Source organism: Bacillus rossius, chromosome 1 (assembly GCF_032445375.1).
Source record: "Bacillus rossius redtenbacheri isolate Brsri chromosome 1, Brsri_v3, whole genome shotgun sequence".
NCBI lineage: Eukaryota > Metazoa > Arthropoda > Insecta > Phasmatodea > Bacillidae > Bacillus > Bacillus rossius.
In genome coordinates, this window is record NC_086330.1 from 50968960 (window position 1) to 50992839 (window position 23880).

The 23880-nt window shown below is 36.0% G+C and overlaps 1 protein-coding gene across 2 annotated transcripts in view; it reads right to left on the bottom strand.

The window, feature by feature from the left end:
- LOC134535866 (excitatory amino acid transporter 3-like) overlaps positions 1-11548 on the bottom strand; it is a 63156-nt gene extending 51608 nt beyond the window's left edge. The window contains exons 1-2 of one of the 2 annotated variants that reach the window (XM_063375209.1): positions 11361-11548; positions 7138-7272 (exon numbers count right to left, since the gene is read on the bottom strand). The gene's annotated coding sequence lies outside the window, so the exon portion shown is untranslated. Of the gene's footprint in view, positions 1-2456; positions 2488-7137; positions 7273-11360 lie in introns of those variants that run through there. The other variant, XM_063375218.1, reaches the window with a different exon arrangement.
- Between the last annotated feature and the right edge of the window lie 12332 nt (positions 11549-23880).

Here is a 23880-nt window from a genome sequence, read left to right on the forward strand (position 1 = left end):
ACACCTGCTGTTTATATAGGTATACTGAACTGGGTAAAAAAAATGGCAATCTCGTCTTATACATTTATACTTGATATTTAACTAATATTTTTTATTGTGAAAGTGTTTATAAAATTTTAACATCTATATAATTTTATCAAATTAATTTTAATAACCTAAAAATAATTATTGATCAATTATGTGCGACCAGGAAAAAAAATTGAATGTGGCATCGGCCAATGAAAACCTCGGGCTGATCGTGGATTCTAGCCTGGCGCCAGAAAATAAAGCGATTTTTCGCAGGCTCCAGTCCGTTGTTCCCGTGGACGCTCAACAAGGTAGGGGGGGGGGGGGAAACGCAGCAGTTCACCAATTTGACCGACAGGCAGTTCACTAAACTCTGGTAAGAGGCAGTTGACTGACTAGCAGTAGACTGACAGTCATTTGACCGACAGTCGTTTGGCCGATAACCAGACATTTTATTTCAAAAGGAAAAAATGTATGATTTTTGGCCACATGCATTTTACCGACATACTATAAAAAAATTTTGATGTCTAAACATATAAGATCTTGGTATATGGCATTTTGTTGGAGTAATTTCGTGAAAATGGATCATAAGTCGATAAACGGAAATGTGGGACTAAGATGGTGGACCCAAGTGCAGCAACATAAAACCGTATGTAGTCAATCGTAAAAATTAGGGTACATACCAAACGTATTGGTATGTAAAATGAAACTTTACGATAGTGATACAGCCCTGGAACATATTTGGTAAAGTAAAATAGTCATAGTAAAATGTAATATCATGGTTTTAAATACTTTACGAAAATAGTATTACATTACACTGTTGATAATACATAGTCTCCTCTCTAAAACTGATATTGGCCAGGTAGCTTAGTGGTAGAACGCGTCCTTATTAGTTTTAAGACGGGGTTTAAACCTCGTCACTGGGTTTTTAATTTTTTTAATAACATAATAATTTAACATTATATAATGATGTTTGGTCAGCTCAGTAATGTTAAGGTTTGTTTGTAGGACGCATTTACAGACAGATTTAAGTCATTTTAACAAACACAAAATTACAAACATATACTTAGTGTGATAATATGTGTTTTAAAATTTTAAAAGTTTATTATTTTAGTAATGCTATGGAAGTATAACTTCTAACTTGCAGAATTTTGATAAAATTACTTGTCAAAAATCAAGTTCAAATCTATTGGACTGCAACTTTTGGTTTGAATAATACCTGAAAGATATTGCTACGTTCGTAATGCTTTAGAGAACCAACAAAACGTTAAATATCTTTGACGCGATGTTTGCCCCAAACAATTTTCCTGGAAAATAAATTATATTTATTTTTTTCTTTGCGAATATAATTTCTTATGACTATTCAAGTTTACAAAATGTATTCCAGGATAGTTTCACTACCATAACGTTTACTTTGACTCACCAATACGGTTAGTACATCACCCGATGTTCGCAAAACATGCACGGGTGCATGTTGCCACACGTGGATCCGCCATATTCTCGTGGCTATAGCAGTTTCTGCATGGATGTGCATTGGACTTTCAACATGTCAAATTTCCGTTGTTTAATGCGAGCTTTTTTTTTTACACTTTTGGTGTATACTAAAATTTCAACCTAAACGAGCCTAAACAAGTATATCTTTAAAAACTATAGTACCATTTTGTTTATACAGAGTCATAGGTTTTAAAAAGGGCAAAAATATTAGGGTTTATTCTCTGAAATGAAATACGTTTTGTATATTTATCACGCTCGGGGTTACTTTTAAGAATTTAGTTATTATAAGTTTATTAGCAACATAAAAACGCATCAATTTACTCGTTACCATGGTTATATGTTTACACATCACTGGCGAGTACTGAAAGACATTCTCACTTTTTTTTTGTTTTTTAATGAAACAGATTTATTCTTTTGAAATTTCAGATATTTGTAACCATGTACATTTACATGAAAACAACTGGATCACTACAAAATAGTGTTCGCATAAATATGGTTTCAGATTCTTACCCGGGTGTTTATGCTTTGTGTTGTCAAAGTACTTCCAATAAGTAAAGTTTTTTTTGTTAACCGTTCTCTAGTATTTTAGTAAGCACATTAAAAAAAATACACAATAATTTCCCACTGTAAAATATTCGATTATCATTTTCGTGATTTGAAAAAAAAAACTACGTTTGAATGAAAAGTCAATTAACAATATGTAAAATTACGCGTCAATTTTCGTGGGCAAAACTCAGTCTCATCTCGGGGGAAATAAAACGTATTTCGTATATGCAAAAATAAAGAAAGTCATAAATGTTGTACAAAGTTACAATGTATTTCTTGGGGAACTAGTTTCCGAAGGAATGTTTTTTTATAAAAGTGCAGAAAATCACGTTTCTCGACAGTCGTTCCAGAGACAGACCGTGGTTCACTCTTGAGTCGCGACTGGCCGGTCGCGGGAAGTGGGTACTTACGGCTCGTCACGTGGTCCGCGGAGCGCGCCGGCGACGAGAGCACTGGAGGGGCATCGGGCCGCGCCGCCCGGGATATAGGCCCCTCCCCCCGGGCCGCGGTCCCCCCGCCATCGAGTCCGCGCTCGTGGCCGAACTGACCAGACAACGCTGTTTGGTGGGACCAAAGCATCGCTTGTGCGGACGGATGAACGGAGGAACTATTTTTTTATTTTTTTTTTCTGGATTTTTTTATATTTTTTTTTAACCTGAATGATTTTGAATGCCTGATCTCGCCAGGGAATGGGCATGGTAAGACTATGGTTGTCTGCATGCTCACACTGAGTACCAGAGTCCTTGAAAATGTCCTAGCTTGGGGAAATAGTGAGAGTAGAAATATGTAACCTGCAAATGTGACTTTAGGCTCAATGTTTCTTCAACAGCTAGGTCATTAGCAGCAGTGACCAGGAATGGCCAGCCTAGTGCTGGTGTTTTAATGAATGGAATGACACGTGACTAATTCAAGGACGAATGTTTGGTTGAACGAATGTATTGGTACAAGTATGTATGAATAAAACATGATTTAATTGGAGATAGAAATTATGATGAATTAATTAAATAATTGAATAAAAAAATCAATGGAGTGAGAATGAATTAGGTCTTACGAGGTATTTGTCTCCGCCATCTGTGATTTTTATTTCTCGATATTTTAGCTTCATTCATAATGAGTCTGAATTTGTCCGACGAACTTCGGCTGCAGGTTCAGCACGACAAATTATGTTGAAAACATACAAGTAGTAGGGCACAGGCGGTCCTGTGCTCGAAATAAAGTTGTGGTGGCTGTGGTACCGACCACCATCTTGGATTGTGACATCATGGTTACCATTTTGAATTAACGTGAACTTTGACATTGAGCTTTGTACCTTGACCATTTACATTGACATTTACATTAGAATTTACCCTTGGCCTTTGACCTCGTCCAAAATTATCGATTCTGCCATCTTGAAATCGAGTGCCCCACTCACATATGTTTCTAATTTTCGTTACGGTAGAACCTTCCGCCATATTGAATTCTGTTGTAACAGTCACCATCTTGTTTTCTTCTGCTGGAAGTCGACATCCTGGAAAACGTGATGGTGGCCATTTTGTTTCCGTCTGCTGAAGGCCGCTATCTTAGATGACGTCACAGCCGCCTTACTTTTTTGTTCTTCTGTAAGTCGCCATCTTGGATGAAGTAATTTCCGCCATTTCTGTTTCTTTTTGTTCCTAAAAATTGGCATCATCGTTCTGTCTGATGCACGTAAGGTCAATATTACAGTACCTAGCAATGTTTTTATGGCGCTTATCAATATATTAAATTGAATTTTTTAATACAAAATAAACTAAAAGCGAGGTTATTCGAACCATGACTGCTCGGACCTCTGTTTTGTAAAAAAAATAAGCCTTTGACCAGATGGTTATCGAGCCATTTACCAGACTGAAAATTAAATAAGATATATAAAACATATATTTGGACACGTATTTTTTTTATTTGAAGGAATAATATCATTTTTGAGAGGACGTTGCCGCCTTCGTCTTTTCAGTACTTGCTTCTAGGAGCGCTAGGACAATGTAGTGCACACATCACCTGCTAGGTAGCGCCACTCCATCTTGTTTTCAGTACTTGCTACTAGAAGCATTGCTGTTGTGTAGTGCACATCGTCGCCTAGAGAGCACTGCCACCATATTGGCTAAAATTTTCCCCACTAGAGTGTAGTAGTACTACCAGACTGTTTGCCATCTTGGCCGTCATCTTGTAAATGAACTTTATTAATAAAAAGTTCTAAGCTGAACTCGTCCATTCTAAACTTCAATCTTTACCAGTCTACAACCACGACACTGACCGTAAACAAGATGATATCCGTTTTATATAAACAGATGAAGGCAAGCTACAAATATGAATGTGTACCCACACGTGAAACTAAATTTAATTTTTTAGCATAAATATTTACCAAGATTCATCCATAAATATACTGATTCAACAAAAAGGAAGCACATTTGACGAAAATAAAGCACATTCGGCAAAAAGGAAACACATTAGGAAGCACAATCAATAAAAATGAAGCACACTCGATAAAAAAAGAAGCACAGTTGACAAAAAAAAAACACATTTAGACGAAAATTCTACTTGGTAATATACGATCCCATCAGTAGGATACGATACTACAGACTTTATTACGCACATTTAATGAAAATGACTTTCATTTACATGAACATGAAACTCAGTAGGATACGAGCCTATCAGTAGGATATGATCGATCGGAATATAAGGTAGGATATTGCTCCAACTGTCTTTTGACTTCAAATACACCAATGGAATTTTCCTACAAGACTACAAGTCTATATGGCTACAAGACTACAATCGATGAGGCTACAAGGCTACGAGACAGCATGTCTAAAAGTCTATAAGGCTACATGGTTACAGGCTATTTGGCTACGTAACTACAAGTCTACAGGCTACATGGCTACAGGCTATTTTGTTACATAGCTACAAGACTACAAGGCTACGAGGCATTCGACTGAGTAATGAATCTCTTATTCAATGTATTGCACAGACAGTCTCTCTTTCATGTGATATGCAGGATGCTCACTCACGATCGCAAGAGAAGGGGGGCTTCGCTAGACGTCAAGAAGTAGGAAATTCGTCTTGCATCTCAACTGTCTCAAGGCATATTAATTGACTGAGTATGTTGTTTTTGTTTTAAGTCTACCTGATAGTGTTTTTCAGTTGTATGAATTCCACCTGACAAAATATTGACAGGAATAATCAGGAGCATATAGAGAAAATTAACAAAATATTGACAGGAATAATCAGAAATACGCGGAGTAAACAACCCAATATGTGTCATAAATAATCAGGAGGACACGGAGAAAACTAACGCACGTGTTCCTAAATCAATTTCAGTAAATCACCAAAAAAAAAATTACAAAACAACTTCCTTCAACTTGTGAACTTATCCTTTGTTCAGCGAGGATAAAGTTTTATCACAAGAGTAAGTTTATTATGATATACAGTGTAAGCAGCAATGACGTATGTAAATATAATTTAATCAATCTTCCGCATTGCAAGTATCATTCCAAGAATATAAATTTTTGTTACACTCTAAACGTTATTTTTTCATTACGCTGTGAGTATGCCATATCTAGAGACTGGAAAAAATTCTCGATTTCAATTACCTACTCAATGATCTTCTACGTCCACGGGCAAATTACATTCGCTCATTGGCTACTGACTTGTGACATCTTTTAAGTGGATTGCTTGTGATTCTATACTTCTTTCGTGAAAGGTTTTTCATTGATCCAGAGGCCTGCAGATAAACTGTGGCCCAATCACGAAGATGCAAAAAAAAAAGCCAAACGTATTTGGATTATAACCTCTATCGCGAAATGAATTTGCAAATTTTTCCGGTCTCTAGTCTACTTAAGTTGGAGTCGCAATGCCACGACGGGCATGACACGCTCAATAGCCGTGAAGTCACCCCGAAAAAATACGTGCTGCCCGACAGAAAGAAAAACAGACACCTTGCAGAACTAAACTTCAAAAATATTTACTTTCTTGGTAAATATTTTTGTTGAAAAGTTAAATTTAGTTTTACGTCTGGGTACACATTCATATTTGTAGTTTGCCTTCACCTGCCTATATAAAACGGATATCATCTTGTTTACGGTCAGTGTCATTGTTGTAGACTGGTGAAGATTGAAGTTAAGAATAGACGAGTTAAGCGAAGAACATTTTAGTAATAAAGTTCGGGCTCATGGTATTCTGTGTTACATTTGGTTGAATAACTACAGGAAACAGCCAAAAAAAAAAAAAAAAAAAAAAAGGACTGAGATAGCATGTTCTTTTTCTCTTCTACGCTGTTTTTAGCGAATTCTATACTGCATTTTATAAAATGATTTGGATTGAAACGAATTGCTGACAGCCATATCAGAAGAAGTAGGGTTAATTTTGTCGAGGTATTGTGACCCTACGATTGTCCCGTTACGCTCATTGTACGCTTGCGCCGCATCTATCTCTCTTCCACTCGATTGGAACAACCATCGATTTGACATTTTCGAGGCACATTAAACTTGAAACACTCCCATTCGTTTCCTATTTTTCCTATCATCGTCCTATTCTTATCAGAATAACACAGATTGGAAGAAGTTAAATAGCAAACATGTATAAAAGCTATAGTTAAAATAATCTCTTAGTTAAAGTAATAAACATATTTGAATTAATGTGTGCAAATAAAAGTACATGTATCAATTAAATTGTAGATTTCATTTCACTCATTCTTTGTATCCACACAAAATAGTGATAATTCAATAAAAATGATTCAATTTTGTTCATACAAGTATGCAATCATTTCATCAATGTTTTAGTTATGACGTTGACACGTTAAACTATCGTCCGTAAATTGACTTAATAGACAACCAATTTTTTTTTTTTTTTTTTTTTCATTAATTGCTACTTTAAAGCATATTTCTAAACTGGTAGGAGCCGCTAGACAGCACGAGGAATTCTGTAGTTTTGTTTTCCGTGCGGAGCGAGGTTCCTGTCCCTCAACTTGATGTACGGTCAGTCGGGGACTGTTGGTTTCCACGGGGAAGGGGGTGGGGTTATTGTGTGGGGCGCTGCCTGACGTCAAACTCGCCGACGCCGCGTCGTGCCGGCAGTAATTACCCGGAGCAGTGTTGCACCGTCGCTCTTGATTAGTGCTTCCTCCCGTAGCCCGCCCATCATCGCCTCACGGAGCTCCGTCAAGGTCTCTGGGCTGCGTCTCTCTTCCGGCGCTGTGCGCTTCGCGGTGCCGACGGGCTGGGGGAAAAAAACAATTCCTCGAGTTATTCCGGAGGCAGGTGACGCTGTAAAACTCTTAAAATTCTGGCGAAACCCTCTGTTTACTTTCACCCACTCCGAGTCACGCACCCCAACAATAAGCTTTCGTAAACATGTTTAGGCGCGAAGAGGGTTGAATGAAAGTACAAATGAAAGTACACATTAATATATACTTATTTAATATGTAAGTCAAGTCTAAGTAATATTAAGGACTATTTATATTTTTATTAAAAAAAAAGTTTAATGTGTTTTCCATTTTTCTCGAAAGTGTAGAGCTATATTTTTTATTTCGATAGCATATATCAGGCAAGAGAGACTGTTCTACTACAGCGAAAACTTGGAAATATTTTACTCAAATATATTCACCATGTTGCAGATGAATGAAGCAAGTCTGTGACAAATTTCAAAGCGAACTTTGTCAAATGATGGGGCTGCATCAAGCAAACTTCGACGCCTACGCGCTTACGTTAAGTTCTAAGTGAAACTTAAAAATAAAGGATGCATCTACGACTACACGGATATTTATGTTTAGTAAACTACGAAACTTTCCCAAATGACTGAGTTAATCAGCACCTAGTGGTCTCTTAGTGGACTCCTATTGGTCTGTAGCACGATATATTCTGTGTTTGACGAGGTTATAAGGCTATGGTTATGAACAGAGACCTACAGCTGAAGTCACAATGCTACAACGTATTTGAAAACTCCGATTAGGCGTCGTACATCGTTCCAACACATTCCAACGTAGGCTTACAATAACACGACAGCATTAACACGACGAATTCTAATCCGGCTGTAGGCCAAGCCAAATACGTACATCAAATGCAGTACATAATGCAAAAAAAAACAGTGTTGGCCCTATATAAATTTTTTATTTCCTTTTTATAGATGAAGTACATAAAAATATGACATTTAGTCGTATCTAAGACTAAGTGAGATTAAGTTTAATATAGATACAAGGAAGAAAGATATGGATACCTTAATAAAGGACAGAAAAATTATTCCGCTGTTAGCTGTGCTAATAATTAAAAGTAAACGTAATAAACAGTTGCAGTCACACTACAAAGGTGAAAGTGTACGGAAACGTAAAACTTAATTTCGTTTTACAGCATTAAGGTTTACCAAGTACATTTTATGGGTAAACATTTTTTTTTTAAGTTTATTATTGTAAGATTTCCTTTTTTTTTCTGTTACGTTGTGTGGCACGACACGACGAAATTAGAAAAATAATTTACTCCTTGCGGGCCGTCCGGGCGCTTATTTTGTCGTGTTAGCGTCACGGTGTCCTCGTCTTTCATTGGCTAATAAGCGTGTCGTATCCGTCACGGCATTGCGACCACAGCTTAAAAGACAACGGGAACATCCAAGACTTGGACAGTGACTCGGCGCTCATGTATTTGCTTTCCCCCCCCCCCCTCCCCCTCCTTTAAAAACACACACCATGAGCGTGACGCGCTGGCTACACGCGGACTTTTAAACCTCGGCGCTGGGTCTGATGGGACGAATGACGCTCGGAGAGGGGCAATCGTCCTGCCCTTCTTTTCCTGCCCGACCTACTGCCCTCCCCTCGCGCCTAGCAATCATTCCTCCTCGCGAGTTCCCTCTCTGCCCCTCCTCCCCCCCCCCCTCCAACCAAGCCCCCTTGGAGCAAATTGATTCCAGCCGGCGCGCCGTGGGCGTCGCCACAATGCCCGCTCGTTGACGAGCGCTCTGCAATTGCTTCCCCGCCAATTGGCCGGGGAGATCGCAGCCTTGGAAAAGGTTAAGGGTTGGTGCTGGCAGTCCTCGCCGCACTTTGGCACCTCCTGCGAATACCCCCCGAGATGAACGTGACGGGACAGACAGTTGAACACCGTGCGCTCTTTGGGCGCCAACAAGTCGGAATTACATTAGCCCGTCGCCTCCGTCCGTCCGTCATCCGTCACCTCACCGAGGACCCACAAGGGAAAAAAAATTCATCCGTCGGCCCGTCAAAAGTTAGGCTAACCCATACTTTCGACGGGGCGGACGTACGGATCAGCCTACATCTATGGTTTTTTTTCCAGCTGCGGCAGTCAACAATTGTTACCAGAATTCAGGCCTGTGTTTGTCTCAATTAGTTCGTTCACCTGTTTTTTGTATAATAGCATTGCGGTTCTTAAAACTCGTGTCCACACATTTCAATCACTACCCTGAATATTTTCGACGATATGCTGATACAACACGTACAAAAACAGGACATAAATAGCAAACATCATCCAAATAAGCCCCTGAGAGAATAACGCTGATGGTTGTTAGCACTGACTTGAGAATATATTTTAACGGACCGTTGAAGTCATTTTGTGAATCGCCTGGTGAGCTGCTTGTTGTTGAAGGAGGGGAAAGTGACGGACGGGCGTATGACGGAAGGAAGCGACGGGTGATCGTAAATCCGCCTATACGCTCCAACACTATTGCCATTACTATGAGCTCATATCATCCTTTGATTGCAGTGTGCAGTTAAATGGGCATTTATTTTCGCTTTCCAATGCGCGATTTCGGCTGTTAGCGCTGTCCTTGTTTCAGTGTCCACCGCCACAGAGCGCAAAGATTTCTGACATATATTTGTTATGTAATGAAAATTTGTTTAATGCGTCGGAAAAAATGTATTTTTTTGGGTAAAATTTGGATTGAGAATTGTGTAAATACATTTTCCTGGTGTATTTATTTTAAATAATCATCTGATGATTTCCATTCTTTTTTTTATTTCTATGGATATATTATTGAAAAACGCCAATTTGTTTTCAACCGTTTTTGTTATCATTTTGTTTATATCCTATAATTTTAAGACGTTTGGCTCTGTTCAGCGTTGTACACACTTTCGTGGAATGCTTTGTTATTAATAGTGCTTGACTTTTACAATGTCCTATGAAGTAATAATTGGTGTTTAGCATTTAATTATTTTTTGGTCAGAATGACTACAATTGTAATTATACTGTCAGTAGGCACTATTTTATGGTTTTAGAAACATCGAGAAATAGTATAATTAATAATATTTAAAAACTTATCATGTCTTACGACATTAAATCAAATAACGCTTTTAAATCTAACAACCCGAGTAGAATCACTCAGGCATCAGTGTACGCCACTTACCCTGTACTGCAATCTAAACGTGAAACAGACTATAGTTTACCTTGTGTTTACAGAGAGAACCTGAAAAACTGACAAACAAAATATGTTTCCACAAACACACAAATGTCATCTGCCTTACTGGAGGCTGTTAGAAGAGGAATTTAAGCCTATTTTAACACTGTCTAACATATTTATTGAAATTAATATTTTTTACATAAAATATTTTTTTGCATCGTTCAAGTATCAAACCAAGAGCAGAAACCGATTATATTGTCACGTCTCACTTTCAGAGGGGGGTTCAATTCTTCAAAAATGTAGCTCAGATAAATTATAACCTCAAAACATTAGTTAGCCATAGAGCGTTTCACTGAGGATTGAATCTTAGTAGGTGTATTCTTATACAAGAATAGAAAATCAGGATACTGAGAAAAAAAATTAGAGAAACCTAAAAACAATAGAACAATCACATTTATTTATAACAATTAAATAGAACTGACAAATGAGGTGGCATCTTCCATGTCCGCTATAAACCTTAACTATTCCGACATAAAAACAATAAACCATATAAGATTTTCTTAGTAGTACTAACACATTAACATTATCCTAATAATTTCCTCCAGGCCACCCAATGATACCAAACTTCATTAGTTCTTCCACAACTTCATTTTTAAAACTTATTAAGAATATCTACTACCTCGAAACTGATTTTAAAAATTATTTAGATTAAGTCTATAACGTCATCATAAACATGAAAAGAGAAGGATCGGGATACAAACGAATTACCGAGTTACACTTGAAAATAAAAAGGAAACGGTAGAGCTCAACTCATTACACGTTAAAACACTAAGTGTCTACAAACAAATTATTTATAAGATCAAATAATACAGCAAACGAGAAATTTAAAGTTAACTACGAAGAAACATGAAGGTGTGGAAGACTAAGAGTTTGGCATCACTCAGACGCCATTCGCTAGCACTCACCTAACCATTACCAAGTCGCCGCACGGCCGGGCAGCATGACAGCCTTCCACAGGATTACAGCCCCGCGAAAACATTTTACATCTCTTTTAAGCTATTTGCTTGGCCGCAAAACCCCTACGGGGAAAACATCCTGACGGGAAGTTTTCCTGTGTTTTACAAACACGTAAAGTTATTACAACAAGCCGGCCGCGCGTTCGGCCGCTCCGGGTTGCCCACGTAGTCAGAAAACCAGCCACCAGGTGGCGACACTCGCTCTGCGCAAAGCGCGTGCGCACAACCTCATTTCCAGCTGGCCTCAAAAGAAGAACGGTAAACAAGTTTTCGCCGCGTTTCTCTGGAACTGCAGCAAACAACGTGTCAGCTGGCCTGGCTGAAACGCGGTCACGCCTGCGTTCCCAGACAAAGACGTGCAAGACTCGCACTCTTCCAGCCCCGCGGAGACCCAAATCAAACAAAGGTGTTACCCCATCTTAGCTTGAGGGAAACCAAGTCCCGAACTAGCGCAAAGAATTTAAAATTGTATTTTCAACAAATAAACTAATTAAATAAATTAATGATAATTTTGAGCTACACGACAATATCAATCAGTATATTAATAAACGATTTTTTGTATGAATTTTGGAATTTTTCCAGAATTTCTAGCTTTATAATTACAGAATTTCAAGATGATGGCCGAATACTCCAGTGCACCAAATATCGAGTAGTGAAAACAAGATGGCGGCAGTGAACTCTGGCAGATTTAATATGTACTACGTGAAACTAGCGCTCCTGGAAGCAACTATTGAAAATAAAGATGGCGGCCTCCAGCAGACGAAAACAAGATGACGGATGTGCCATCATACTAGCTGCCATTATATATATATATATATATATATATGTATGTAGGCCTATTGGTATTAGTGGTAGGAGGCCAGTCTGTCGGTGGTCTCTGTGGAGGAAGAATCCGTATCCATTTTTTGTTTGTCTTCATCGGTTCCATGACGTAAATGCCTTATTTAAAAAAAATTATAAAAATAGTTTTTAAAATAATTTTTTATAAATTTTACAATTTTTACCAACTTTCTAACATAATAATTTCAGATTTAAAAAATGGTGGCTTTTACGAAATTTGCAACGATAACGTAAAAATTCAAAATGGCAGAGAACAAAGGGACGGACTTTTCATAATTTTTTTTATAAATTTTAAAAATTTTCTACATTTTTCTGATAGTAATTATGAAGTTTAAATATGGTGGCTGTAATACAAATTTTAAAAGATGAAGTCATAATTCAAAATGGCGGAATGTTCTAGCATCCTAGATGGCGGAAATGTCTAGAAAACAAAATGGCAGAAATCTAAATGGGGGATGTGAAGTTATAATTCAAGATGGCGGATTCAAGTTGGCCGCCGGGGTCAAGGTCAATGATCAAGGTCAATTTAATCCAAGATAGCAGCCATTACCTCACAATCCAAGATGACGGACATTGGCTCCGGCTTCACACCCTTAACCCGGTCCTTGGACATACTATTACATACTTTTTGTGTATGTGGATTTGAGTTTATAGTACCCTACTAATTAATGATTTTTAATGCTTAGTCATTATCCTTGGAATTTCATTTAAAAGAGTTTTTGAACTCGCATATTATAGATTTATTTTAATCTACTAAGTTTATTTGCAATGACTACGTTTTACTAAGCTCCTTAAGAGCATATTCCACTGCCACTACCAGCGCATTAATCACTGCAAAAATTCATAGCTACGATGTAAAGGTTCATACTGTTTTTGCAGTGATTCTTGTTCACGATATAAAAACAATTTATCATCAAACACATTTTATAGACAAAATTAAATTTAATATTGCCTTAAGCTTTTTTTATATTTCCGGATATGGCTTAGTGCCAGTCGAATTCGGATCAAACATATTAGTACCTTGACTAAACCGTATCACAATCATAAGTATTTTCAATCTATCATATACCCAATTCATCTATTTTAAAAACAATGAATTTCAAATTAATTGTAGGCTAAACGTCTACTAAAAATGAAACCACATACCTAATAAACTCATGAAAATGTTTAATTAATTCCTTTTAAAAAAATATTAAAACGGTTTCCTAGTCTTATAATATATAGTATTATATCTAGTATTATTATATAGTCTTATATCTAGTATTATAAACGCATAATATTGACACTTTACAAAGTTTAACGACTTCATTAGCTTTGATTATATTCTATGAAAGAAAATATTTAAAAATTTCAGTAAACTAAGATATTCAATCTTGTTTGAGAGTAGCTCCACCACTTTTGCGAGGAATTTGTCGTGTGGCTGTTCAAGAAGCCTTTAATTGGCAAGGGAGGTTTCGCGACTTGATTTACCTCCTCCTTTGAGATACTGCGACAGATATTTCGTATAATTAAAACGTATTAAAATTAGCATAACCACAGCCCTGTGCAACGTGACTGTGCCGATTTTTTCCTCTTTTGAATCACAGTAATTGGGGTATGCTACTAATAAACAGCAACAAACGAAAATAAATTATTTTGGCCGAGATTCGACTTTCTAAGTATTCCATGAACTGTAAGCAAACTTAAAAAGAATTGGGAGCGCATGTGTTCTTAGAAACTTATCCGACCGCCACTATGATGTAATCTTGTAGTTAGTAATAATAAGTAGTTACAGAGGCTAGATTAACTGCTTTAAAAGTTTTAGAGTGACAGTTTATCTGTTAAAATAATGTATAACTTTATTGAAACTACCTCTTTTATTTCGAAAGTTGAGGGTTTTCTCTTTCAGCAGCATAATAAAAAAATATTTTTACATCCAACATGACTCTGGAGTTACCACCAAAGAGATGTTACCAAAGACATATTTGGAAATCATCGCAGAAGTACGATACTACCGGAGTGATAGTAGAGGCCAAAACAAAAATATTTAGTTTTTAATTTTGTCTCGGTCTCTTTGGTGTGTTTATTTGTTACAGAATCCAACGAATTTTGATGAAGTTTATTATGATAATAAATAAAGGGTGCCACAGCAAAGGTTTTTAAGAACTAGACTACAACTTTTACAGAAAAATATACACAAAATGGTATTTCATGTTTGATTGCTATTATTTTTTGTACTCTATATATCATACGTTAAAAATTAGTTCAGTGTAAAAGAAGACGTACAATCCTTAACTGCGACATGGTAATCCAAAAAATAAATTAAACAAACTTTTATTATAAGAAATGTCACTTGAGACTATTTTGATGTAGCATCATTCAATGGCGAAAGTAACATTTAGGATTTTTTTTTAGTCCTGATATCTATTCCAAGCGATCAAATTCACGGGTACAACTAGTCCATTATCAACCGCCATTTTCGTGTAAAACAGTAAGGAGCAGTAATCTTCGAATGGAACATCCGTTGTAAAACCGTGGGACGTCATAATGAAAATCCCACCTCCGCGCACTTCCATCAACTCGGGTGCCTCACTCCGCGCGGGGAGGTGGTCTCGGGCCGGCCAGAGGAGCGGGTTATTTACGCGGCGATAAAGCCCGGGCCTGGTTGCCGACAGATGCCCCGACGAGGGCGAAGAGGCGCGCTCCGGGCGGGGTACGTAGTTGCAGTGCGCAGCACGCCGTTGATTCCACGTCTTGAGGAGGCGGGCTCGTAAAACCAGCCCCGCGTGGATGGAGAGGGGTGTGGGGGGGGGGATCCTAGTGGTGGCGGGGGATCTACTCCCACAGCCTTTGGTTCTCGCCCCGAAGGAGAGAGATGTGGTGGCCTCAATACAGAAGAGAGAAGACCAAATTATATTGGAGATCGAAGATAGAACGGAATTGAAAATTTCCGGTCAGAATTCTGATGGAGGAATAAAATTTAACGAAAAAAAAGAAAAATATTACGAATAATAAATAAGAAGCAGAACTTGAAGTTAACTTAGGAAGCTGGGATTAAGTTTGAAGAAACAGGAATGGATATATGGATTATAAAGTATTAAAGATCACCAATAAGGCCAGCGAAGGAGGAAGATGCATTAAAAGAAAAATATATTAATCCACAATAAAAATATGCAACTTGAGAGCCAATAAAAGAGAAAATTTATCGCTATAAACGCTAACAACCTTGTAATGCTTCTGGAAGACGAGTATACTTTGAAGTTATTTTTAAGCAACCATATAATATTTAAGAATTTTAATCAGTATCTAAATTTTGAGTGTCTATTATCTCCTGGTATACCCCAATTGTGATTTGGATTCAGGATAGAAGAATGAAGATTATATTCTGAATAATATGCCTCGGGGTTGGGGTTCAGGGTAGGACGGTGATAATGTCCGTTCTATAATGACACGGACACGGAGACGGATCATGTAAACGGAGACGGGCCCGTACAGATTAGCTCGCCAGTGCTGAGCTCTTTCGTTTACGTTGCTTCGTGCGACCAATATAAGCCGAGTACTTGGCTGCGGTGGTAGACATGTTTGTTTATGTTCTAAATACGTTAAAAATTACTTCTTCAAGAATAAGAAGTGTTCTTGTTATAACCTTGGTCTTTAATTTTTATTACGCATGTAAATTCTGCCCGTGCTCTGATCTCGTGGCATAATTTATTTTTAGTTCAATTAATATTTCGTAACCTTGAATTGCAATATCAGTGGTTGCCATTTGTTACATTTCCGCGCATTGTGAAAGCAGCAGACGCGATGGTGAACTGTCCCGGGAGATCCGTCGTCTCCGTTTACGTGATCCGTCTTCGTTTCCGTGCCATTGTAGAACGGGCCTAAAGTTTGGTGCGACCCCAGAGAGACGCAGGGTGTATGTCCAACCGGAACCAGAGGATTCATGGCGTGTCTCCAGACGCTGGTCTAAATCGTCCTTCAGCGAGAGGTGGGAAGAAGAGTTCGGGTTAGGGTAAAGAAAAACGTTGGCGGGGGGGATGGCATTGTACCCAAACCTTCGTTTCAAGTGGCATGGTTCATCACTTCTTGGAAGACAAATGCCAGTCCGGCGTGAGACAGAGAATTTGTGAGTGTCTCTCTGTGTGTGGGTAAAACTGAAGCACGGTTTGAAGCATTCCAACGCAAAGTGTTATAGGTGCCAAAAAATTTTCGATATCATTTTTGTTCATCGTTTGGAAAAAATTGTTCAGGCAGCGCACTCTGATTTAAGTCCGTCCGACGTTTCCTTGTAAGTTCATAAGCCAGACTGCCAGACATTTATAGAAACCTGAGTAATTAGCACTTTTTTTCTTCATTTTCCATTCCTAAAGTATTGTTTTTAGGCACTTAAATAACTTTGCCCTATAATTCTTATATTATTATGAGTTATACATACTTTTCTACCTTTCCTATCCTAAAGACCAAAAATATAAACTATTTAAAATATAAATAAAAATACTATATTTTATATTTGATGTAGTAAAAATATTCATCTCTAATTATAACACATACTAATATACCTATTATATCTACATTATACCATAAAACTTAATTCAACATTTTCATAGCCCTAAAGAATAATGTCGATTAGAATGCAGACTACACCATAACCCACACATTCAAAGTCTGATTAATCCGTGCATCTTTAAGACATAAATGGTTGACTTCAGTTACTGAATAGACAGAAAGGGTTAAGTAATTTTCAAAAAATTACCTCCCTGATGCGCTGTTCTGTATAGAAGATCGCAATGAACCTTACATTTGTTACACCCCCATTAGTAGGGGCATGTATTTTTCGCGAAAAAATTTGAACGCCCATTAGACTGCAACAAATTATTCCCACACCGGCGGTTTCTTCCTTGTGATTGGCAGCCGTAAGCAAGAGAAGCCGTTGCGTCATTCGACCGAGCAACTCAGGACACGTTTGCTACCACACTGAATTACCTACTGTGATTGGTGTTCCGCTGGTAGAAAAGTACACGAAAGAAACTCGACCAATCACGATGCACAGACGATGCTACAGTGCTACAGCTTTTCGCGAAAAATACATGCCCCTACCCATTGGCCATTAGTAGGGTCATGCAAATTTCGCGAAAAGATCTCAACACTTATTAGACTGCAACAAGGTATACCCGCGCCTGTGGTTTCTTCCTTGTGATTGGCGGCCGTCTGTGAGAGAAGTCGTTGCCTTATTTGACCAAGCCACTCAGGACGCGTTTGCTTCCGCACTGAATCACTGTGATTGGTGTTGTTACAATCGATATGTACCTGGAAGAAACTCACCCAATCACGAAACACAGACGATGCTACAGTGTTTTGACTTTCATCTAGTCCCGAAATCTTTTCGCGAAATCAGCATGCCCCTAGCCATTAGTATTCAACTGCTGGAGGATGGCCTGAACCAGGCGCGCGTGATAGGCCAGTCATCAAGAGGCAAAGTAGGTACTTTTTACCAGCAGACCTGAAAACTTGATATAAGGGTAATTCGAGGACGCTGAATCGAATGGTAATATATATTTTTTTTAAATAGGACGTGATTTTTTTGGAGAAAAGGGCAAAAAAAATTGGTTTGACTCAGTATTTCTCATAATCTAGGCGTTTAAGCGAAAAACGTTTCAAACAAAACTTGTGGAAAATTTAAAAAAAAAAAAACGTAAAAAAAGGTTCCCAGGTCCATCTTCGTATTTGCAAACATAAGCGAGAAATATTGGAGAGAAAGTAGTAAAGCGTAATTGTAAAAGAGGGGATAGTGTTCGTGCGAGCGTACGTGTGAACTAAACACCAACGAAGGAACTTCGGCTATTCTCGGGCCTCTCCGTCATGACTAGACAGTACGAGTTAGACGGAACCATTTGACCTCTCTCACGCGTTAGCGAGTAATTTTCGTCTTTGCCCGTCGAGTGTCGAGCGTTCTAGGTGTGTGTGTATATATATATATATATATATATATATATATATATATATATATATATATATATATATATATATATATATATATATATATATCAGCGTGTAAGCGCGCCGTTTTTAAATGGAATCGTGTTTCTTATGGCACGTCGTTTTTTTTATTGTCAAAAATAGTGAATCATAAATAAATAATAATATTTCATTTTAACAAAAACTAATAGTTTCCGAAACCATTTTTCTTCAGCCAAGAGTAAAAATAATGAATTAATTTTGTGTCTGGACATAAAATGAATTATTATAATTAATTTATATACATCTTTTGTCACACAAAAATTTATTTGTACATCAAATTGAATACGTATTATTTTTATGATGAAATTTAAAATTTAAATATTATTGCTATTAAATTATGCATTTTATAAAATTTTAAATTACAGATTTTTTGCTTCATAAAATATTTATTTGTATATCAAATTGAATACATATTTGCAAAAGAATAATTCATGTCTATACATAAAATGAATTCAAAATATACAGGAAAAAACACTAAAAACCCGGAATTGATTTTTTGTCTAGACATAATTTTAGTTCATTTCTATTATGGTATAAGAAAACATTAATGCCTTTTTTTCAGCTTCAAAGTCGTTAAAATTGCAGGGAAAATAAATTAATGGGCCACAAAATAATTGGAATGTAAATGTGATGAATTAAAATTATACTACGACTGTGTGCTGTTTCAAATTTAAAATTAAAAACTACAGTTATAATAATTCAATTAATTGAAATACATTTTATATCGCACGGAATTTATATTGTGCCCACACAAAATATTCATTGCCAATTTTCACTATGTGCAAAGTTCAAATATTAAAATTTAAATTAAGTGCATTTTTTAATTCCACGAAATATTATTCAGAAATTAAAATTATGTACAGAACTATAATTATAATAATATTATATACATAATTTTCATTATAACATTAAAATTCGGGGCATTCAATATTGTGTTCATAATTTTAATTTGAGAATTAAAATTATTTAAAATATTATAAATAAAAAAAGTGATAGTCCTATGAACAAGGTGACCGATCAAAAACGGGGCGCTCCGGTTTCGTGTTACGTATTCTGTTCGTTTCGTGTATAAATGGTTAATATTGTCGTAATTTTTACAATAATTATGTTTTTTATTTGTTGTAGAATTGTGTATTGAGCGGTAGGTCGCTTCGGAGCAGAAAATTCGTTTCGATGTTATATATCTCGGTATTGATTTATTTTTTAAATTCTACCCCTCATTTTTTCAACAGCTTGCAGCAATACTTCGTCTAATCAGAAACCTTTTCATGTAAAAGTTTTAGATAAAAAATATAAGATTAATATACAAACTATACGAATTCGATGTTATGTTTTCGAAGGGAGTTATGATTGTTATTTGTTTTTTTTTTTTTTTGTCTTCCAGGACTTGTTTATTCTACCCATTGCAGTAATGGTTGGTCATATTAAAAATTATTTAAGATAAAAGTTGTAGATAATAATTTAAGGTTTTACGGTAAAACTGAACGAATTTAACAGTGCATATGGTAAGTAAACAAGATTGTTTAAATTCTACCCCTTTATTTTTTCAAACCCCTATCTTATTAAAAAAATTGTTTCAGTCAAAAGTTTAATATAAAAATTTTAAGATTTACAAACAGTTTGAAAGGATTTGATAGTGTACTTACTAAGGGATAAGAGGAATTTCCAAGATTTAACCACACTTAAAATGAAAAATTGTTTATTAAAAAAATCATAATATTTAATTTATTCCCGATTAAAATTATTAATAAATTTAATTTCGAAGGTCACTATGATTAAGGATTTATGTCAATCATATTTATGGATTTTTACAAATGTTCCGTTCTTGCTTGTTACCCATAATCCTCACAGGAAATAAAAATCAAGGCAAAGTACTTTTATAGACCTGGAAATGGAAAAACCTAAATAAATTCCACCTGAAAATTATTTTGGCACCCATTTTTCCTGCACTGTTGCATAGTACGTCACAGTTGCGAAATTTGACTTCCACTACACCACCTTGCGGAAACACTGTTTGGCAAAGAGGAACATACAATGAATAACGTTTAACAAGAACAAACAGTTTTAACAGGGTTATTCGTTTGCACATTATGTTGAGTGATAGGTGATTCCAACTGTGGTGTATGGCGTGAACGAAGTTCACAAAGCCAAAGGGAAGCTTAATAGTATTAGGGTATCTGTTAAGTTTCATCGATGATTTATTCTGTTTGCCGTTGTGCACCGTAAAGTTTCTTTATACAACGAACAGAAATATAAATGTTACCTTAACTATTTGTTAATTTGTTCATTTACATTAAAATAACTGTATCACTACAAAATAGTCTTACCATTTATGCTTCGTGTTGCCCCAGTACGTCCAATATTTAGTAATTGGCAAACAGTTGTTTGAATAGCTTTCCAGGGATTAGCTGAGAATGTTAATCACGGTAAAACAAAATAAAGCCAAATAAACAACATTTTAAATAATAGGTAAATTAATTCAAGATGCAGTTTCGGAAAAACTCCATTACTAATTCAACTGTATGTCAAGACAAACATCAGTCTGTTTGTTCCTTAAGATGTCTTTCCCGAAACGTCGCAACTGTTCTCGTAGGAATCATATACTGTGTTAGTCTGCGCTATCATCGTTATGGGTTTTCAAATATCTGTTTTTTTCGCTGAACTGTTGCTTATGGTGTTTGTCTGTGCTGTTAATACTGTTTCTTCACATCGCTGGGTTCACCTGTGCATCTCTGTATGGCCGTTGTTTTTTTCAATTTTTATGTGTTAGTTTCATCGTTGAGTTATTCAGTTTGCCATTGTGCACCGTAAATTTTCTTTGTAAATGAAACAGAAATATTCATGTAATCTTAACTTATTTGTTAATTTGTACATTTACATGAAAATAACTACATCACTACAAAATTTGCAAACAGTTGTTTAAATAGCTTTTCAGTATTAGCTGCGCATGTTAAGCACGGTAAAACAAAAGAAAGCCAAAAGTAATATAAACAAGTTAGCTTTTCTGTGGCTTTAAACCCAAATAAATAAAATGTTTATACAATAACTTCATGCTTGTAAGCTCATGCATATTTTTACTAAACACACTCTTTTAATATCTAACATTTGTTTCAAAATAATTTACCATCGACAGTGCAAGCTCTTTACATTTTTTTTACTAGTCTATAGTTCTATATAATTATTATACAGCGGGACTGTAAATTATTTTGCTGAAAACCAACTAAAAAATTTGCCAGACTAGTTATACAAATTATATTTCACTGTTATCAAATTACACAATTTATGCTGAACGAAGAACATTAGAATACATAAATTTGTTCGTTGCCGAGGTAAGATGTCACTACACGTAATGTACGTGTTATTGACACACGAAACTACAGTAAACTCGTGGAATAACATCATGTCAGTGTTAAGAAGACTGCAAGTATCCGCTCTACCGCTCTGGTTCTGGTGGTAGAGCGCCTGCCTTGTGACTTGTAGGACCCGGGTTCGCGCCCCGGCTCCTCCAAGGCGGATTGCCCAGACAAAATGGTGGCATTTTCTCTGGTAGGAATACAATCCCTTGCAACAAGTCAGGCTACCAAAAGAAACGGTGGGTGGAACAGAAAAAAACCTTCCAGGTGGCTTCCAAATGGGGAGCCCGTTTCTTTTCTTGGGCTCCCCATGCGGTGGCCATTCCGGGGGTTTCTCCGGGGGAACGGAGTTTTGCAAAATTAATTTTTGTAGTTTTGTAGCGTTTTAGTTTTTAGTAACTGTAGTATTATTATTCCAACGTGTTAAAAATATTTTTCAAACAAACATTTTAAAAAATTTTGCTTTTGCACAAAAATATTTTAATTAAGTGTGCATCAGTCATTGAGTTTTTGTGTGTTCAACCATTTATCGGTATATATTTTCAGGAAGTATTATTGATGGTTAAATTCTAGTCAGAACTCTTTGTTTTTTAGTATTTCAGCGGTGTTTGGCAAAAAATATTTATAGGCACATGAATATTTATTCCTAAAAATATTTCTGTAAATCACATAGTTTTCAATCAGGAATATCGTATTTAACATATATATATATATATGTTTGTGTGTGTTTGTGTTTGCCAGAAAAAATCTAGATGTAAATAAAATATTCTATTTATTTCAACATGAGCAAAGCCTTTGATTTTTTTCCAAAACAATCTTATGATAAAAAAATTATCAATTTTAGGTCTCGTCAAGCAATGCGTGGTATTTATGTTTTAATTGTCTTACAAATATACGCTTTGCAGTCAAATTTGCAAATGCAATTTCACGGTATTAGGTGTTCCGCAAAGTAGTAGTTTATTTCAACTACTCTTTAATTTTTAATAAATGATATTCCAACTGTAATCAGAATTTATCAAGAAAAGATGCTGATTGAACAAAAACAATAATTCTGAAATATGTTTGTGAAACTATTCAGTAAGATATTTCAGCTGATCCGGATCTGATTTTAAAGTTAACAAACCTTTAGTCAAAAAAATTAATTAATTAATCAGAACTATCACATAGTAAGTAATGATATTAAACGTGGTGTCCTCTTTTAAGACCTTTGAGTTAAATAGGATTCCCAACTTTTTTTCACCAACATGTAGATAATACGTACTATTAGCAACACATGAAGATCTTAGGTCTAATTAAATTTTAAACTTTCTCTGCATCAATAGTTTTTAATTAGAAAAGAATTAAAAGTATGCAGAAAAAGTTTTTTAAAACCATTAGTAACTATATAATGTGTAGAAAATTATAACTCCTTTTGAATAATCTACAAATATTAATTGGTAAAACTTTTGTAATCTACATATTTATTTTGTATAATCCATTTTAGTTCCGGTTTAAGATTTTTGTGAAAACCAAAGTAACTTATTGGTTAACTGAACTTTATCAATCTTTATCTATCTGTGTGTTTTGTTGTTTCGAGTTTTGTCGCATTGATGTGTATATCTTATGTTAATGTGTTTTTGTTGTTATTTTATATCATAATTCGTTTATAGGTGCTGTAAGGCACACAAACTGAATTTCAATTTGATCTGACAGTTTTAATGAAGCAGGATAATATACTACGCATAGTTTAAATTTTTATTTTCTAATATAAAAAAAATACTTAAATTTCAGCAGAGTTTATTTTTGAAAGAATGCAAGCGTGTTCAAAGCCCATCAACATTCAAAATGTACGAGCCTATGTTTCCCTTGAAAGCCTGTGCAGTTTTCTCTGTGCCAACAAACTACACTTCACAAAAATATTTCACTCGCATTTCAGCATCTTAAAAACACATTTTTTAGACTTTAAATAACTTATTATAGTCATCAAAACCTTAATATCTGAGTTTTATTGTTTACAGTCACCCTAAGGCCTGTTCCACAATGACACGGAAACGGAGCAGACGGAAACGGAGACGAAAACGGAGTATTGTTCCGTTCCGTCCGTATTTTTCTCGTTCTACAATACACGGACCCGTAAGAAATCTTGGCCAATAAGGAAGAGCGAGCGTGACGTAACTGAAAACTACGAGTATCAAGTGAACTACCTGTTAAATCGAAATGTATGGTTGTTAACTTGGTAATGTAGTAAGTCGATTTGTTATTATTATTATTATTTTTGCTTTGTGGCGGTGGTAAAGTAG